Here is a 4,426-nt window from a genome sequence, read left to right as displayed (position 1 = left end):
ATGAAAAGTGCTATCCATCCCCAAAGAAAGAACTGGTAGAGTCTGAGTACAGATCTAAGTACACTTTGTATTTCTTGGTTTTTAAATTTTTGGCCTATGTTTTCTTTTACAACATGACTAATACAGAAATATGTTTTGCATGATTATATTTGTATTACCTATATCAAATTACTTGCTTTCTCAATGAGGGTTGTGAGGGAGGGAGGAAGGGAGATAATTTGGAACTCAATTTTAAAAATGCAGGTTGAAAATTGTTTTTACATGTAACTGGGGAAAATAAAATACTAAATTTAATAAATAAATACAATAAATTTTAAAAATTAATATTGGATCGATTAAGGGAGGCAGTGGCTTAGAAGCAAAATAGACTTTTGAGAATGGACAGGATATAAAAAAGATGGAGAAGAAGAAACAGAAAAATGGGATGGGGGGAAATGACACAGTTAGTCATCAAAACTGTGAATGTGAAAAGGATGAGATCACCCATAAAATAGAAGCAGATAGAAGAATGCATTAGAAATCAGAAACCAACAATATGTTGTTTATAAGAGAGCTTAGAACAGAAAGACACAGAAAGAGTCAAAATAAAGGACTGGAGCAAAATCTAATATACTTCAGATGAGGTAAAAAAGGCAAGGGTAGAAATTGTGATCTTAGACAAAGCAGAAATAGACCTAAATAAAAAAAAAGGGATAAGTAGCTTTTGGCTTTCAGAGCGGGATTATGGAGGTGGGTAAGAACAAATGCCTAACCAAAGGCAGCCATAAAGAAGCCAAGAAGAATGCGGTTGATCCATTTTCAAAGAAGGATTGGTATGATGTAAAAGCACCAGCTGTGTTCAACATTTGCAATATTGGCAAGACACTGGTTACAAGGACTCAAGGAACAAAAAGTGTCACTGACAGTCTCAAGGGTTGAGTTTTTGAACTGCAGAATGATGAAGTTGCTTTTCATAAATTCAAGTTAATTACTGAAGATGTTCAGAGTATAAATTTTTTGACTAATTGCCATGGAATGGACCTTACCTGGGACAAGATATACTCCATGGTCAAAAAGTGGCAGACCATGATTGGAGCCCATGTTGATGTCAAAACTATTGATGGGTGTTTGCTCCACCTCTTTTGTGTTGGTTTTACCAAAAAGCACAACAAACAAATCCATAAGACCCCTTATGCCCAGTACCAACAGGTCCACAAATTCATAAGAAAATGATGGAAATCATCACCCAAGAGTTGCAGACCAGTGACTTGAAAGAAGTTGTCAATAAACTAATTCCAGACAGCATTGGAAAAGCCATAGAAGAGCTTGCCAGTCTATTTACCCTCTCCATGTTATGTTTGTCTGAAAAGTCAAGATGCTGAAGAAGCCCCAATTTGAATTGGGAAAACTAATGGAACTGCATGATGAAGGTAGTGGCTCTGGAAAACCTTCAGGAGATGAAACAGGCACAAAAGTAGAAAGTACGGATGGCTATGAACCACCAGTTCAAGAATCTGTCTAAGAACTTTTATTTTTTTTTCAAATTTTGTTTTTGTTTTGTTTTGTTTTTGGTTAGGCAATGGGGTTAATTGAGTTGCCAAGAGTGTTATGTGTCTGAGGCCAAATTTGAACTCATGTCCTTCTGAATCCAGGGCTAGTGCTCTATCCTCTGCACCATCTAGTTGCCCCTATTTAAGAAATGTAAAGATTGAAAAAATAAAAAAATTATCATTGTGAAAAAAAGGATAAGCAGGGAAACCATATTTTGCTAAAAGGTACCATAGACAATGAAGTAATATGAAAAAAAATTGTAACAAATGTCTCTGAAAAAGGCCTCATTTTCTCAAACATATACTGAATATAGAAATGAGCCAAATTCATAAAAAAATAAGAGCCATTTTCCAACTGATAAATGGTCAATAGATATAAACAGTCAATTTTCAGAAGAAGAAATTAAAGCTAAGTCTTAAGAAAATTTCTCCAAATCACTGTTGATTAGAGAAATGCAAATTAAATCTACTCTGAGGTACACTCTCTTACCTATAAGAAATGCCAAATGCTGGAGAGGATGAAGGGAAAATAGGCACACTAATAAACTGTTCATGAAATAATGAACTGATTCAACCATTCTATAGAACAATTCAGAAAAATGCCAACAGGTATATTAAATTGGGCATACTTTTTAACCCAGCAATATCACTAGTAAGTCTGTATCCCAAAGAGATCAAAGGAAAAGAAAAAGGATATATACACACATACACACACACACACACACACACACACACAAATAGGTTTATAGCAGCTCCTTTTATGGTGACAAGGAATTGGAAATAGAGGTGATGCTCAACAATTGAGGAATGACTGAACAAGTCATGGCAAATGATAGTGATAGAATATTATTGTGCTATAGGAAATGATGAGCAGTGTGGTTTCAGAAAAATCTGGGAAGACCTGTGCAAACTGATGGAGAGTGAAGACAGAAAAACCAGGAGATCATTGTGTGCTATAAAAGCAACTATTATGATGATCAATAAAATGAATGAAGACAATTCAAAAGGACTCATGATGAAAAAATGTTCTTCATCTTCAGAGAGAAAACTGATGAATTTTGAGTCCAAACTGAAATATAACTTTCTCATTTTTTTTTTTGCTTTTTATTATGGCTAATGTGGAAATTCTACACGTATGATAGATATATTGTTTGCCTTCTCAGTAAGAGGGAGAGAATTTGGAACTCAGATTTTTAAATGAAAAGAATGTTAAAATAAATGAATAATGAAATTAAAAAATTGAAAAATATTATTGCATTAGAAATATATATATAATATATATATATATATATATATATATAATATATATATATATATATGCATGTATATACCTCCTTGTTCCTACCTACAAAACCATCATTTGTAACAAAAAAAAGAAAAAGAAAAAGAGTCAGCAAAATTTTACAACACATCAATAGAAACTTTCTATATTTGCAATATTACATACGCATATTTCTGGACCTCTACAAAAACAGAAGGAGAAGTACATTTCCTCATGTCTTCTCTAGGGCCAGTATTATTTATTATACAGACAGCATTCAGTTTAGTTTACTTTGGCTGATATCATTCTTTATGTTTATGTTATTTTGGTCATTGTGTTTTCCCAAATGGGCTTACTTTACTCTTCATCATTACATCTTCATCATATAAATCTTCCCATGCTTCTTTGAATTTTTCACATTCATCATGTCTAATGTCACAGAGGAATGAGGAGAGATTTTTGAAGTGAATTAAGTGAAAAATCTAACAGCAAAAATTGTGCACAGGTGGTGAAAGAGGTCGATTTGGAGGGACACAACACAAACAGTCTATAGATACAGCCACCTAGGATGAGGGGAAAATAGAATTTTGCCCCCATTGGACTTGGAAACTTGGTAATCCTACCTGAGGGGTGCCACAGAGACAGGAGCTTTGGGACATTTGAAGCATAGATTAAATAGCATGTGGTGATTGTTCTGTAGAGCAACACAATGACAATACAGTCCACCATGGAAAGACATCTTTGGTTAATATCCCAGATGTTGGTGCCCTGGAACAAAACCCTATTTTGCGCCTTGCTTATTATGACTGATAGTTGAGGTGGAGGGCAGAAGGAGAAAAAGGTGGAGTGGAGAGGAGAGGAGAAAAGAGAAATTTTCTTATAAGGAATTATCATTCAGTTTAAATAGTTCAGTTAACAGAATACTGCATAAGATTAGCTCCTCATTGGAAAACACTATTTTTTTTTGAGAAAGTAAGGTTTATTTATTTTTTTAAAAAAGATAAAATTCCATTAATTCTATAAATGAACTGAAGTTTATTTGATTTATTACTATATGACTGAATGATCATGAGAAAATTTAACTTCCAGTTTTCAGCAAAATGCTAAAAAAGATAATTAATATTAATGATCAAATATATGTATATTAAGAGGTCATGCAATTGGTAATTTCCTTACATTCTAAGCATTATGCAAATCTAAGACATATTTAAAGTAGTCAGAAATAGTAATGGTCTAATTAGATCTTATAAAGTATTTCACTATTTGCACATTTTTTTTTCTGACTTAATAAAGAAAGTCCAGAAAGATGTGCATTTTGATGATAATTCAGTCCTACCAATTCAAACCTACTGGTTTGATCCTAGACAACTTACTTAACCTGCACAAGCATCCATTAAATCATATTTAGAATGAAGATTTGAGTTGTCTTTTGCCTCATCATCATACAGAAGTTATCAAGTACAGTAACATATGCTGGAGTTAGCTCCTACTGACTCTTGAGACCCAACTGTTATTTTTAAATTGTACTTGCATTTTGGAAATTGGCAAATGCTATAGATAAGGACTTGATTTTTTTTCTCTTTTATTTATTTTCTAGACTTTAGAAAGTGATGGATAAAATGTTACCAATGCAGAT

General features: G+C 33.2%; 1 pseudogene; it reads left to right on the top strand.

Annotated features, from left to right (window-relative positions):
* The first annotated feature begins 723 nt into the window (after window positions 1-723).
* On the top strand, window positions 724-1,501 carry LOC110200393 (small ribosomal subunit protein eS1 pseudogene; annotated as a pseudogene).
* Window positions 1,502-4,426: the final 2,925 nt, after the last annotated feature.

The sequence above is a fragment of the Phascolarctos cinereus genome, unplaced genomic scaffold (genome assembly GCF_003287225.1).
Source record: "Phascolarctos cinereus isolate Bilbo 61053 unplaced genomic scaffold, phaCin_HiC Scaffold_4;HRSCAF=312, whole genome shotgun sequence".
Lineage (NCBI taxonomy): Eukaryota > Metazoa > Chordata > Mammalia > Diprotodontia > Phascolarctidae > Phascolarctos > Phascolarctos cinereus.
This window is presented reverse-complemented; position numbering and strand designations above follow the sequence as displayed.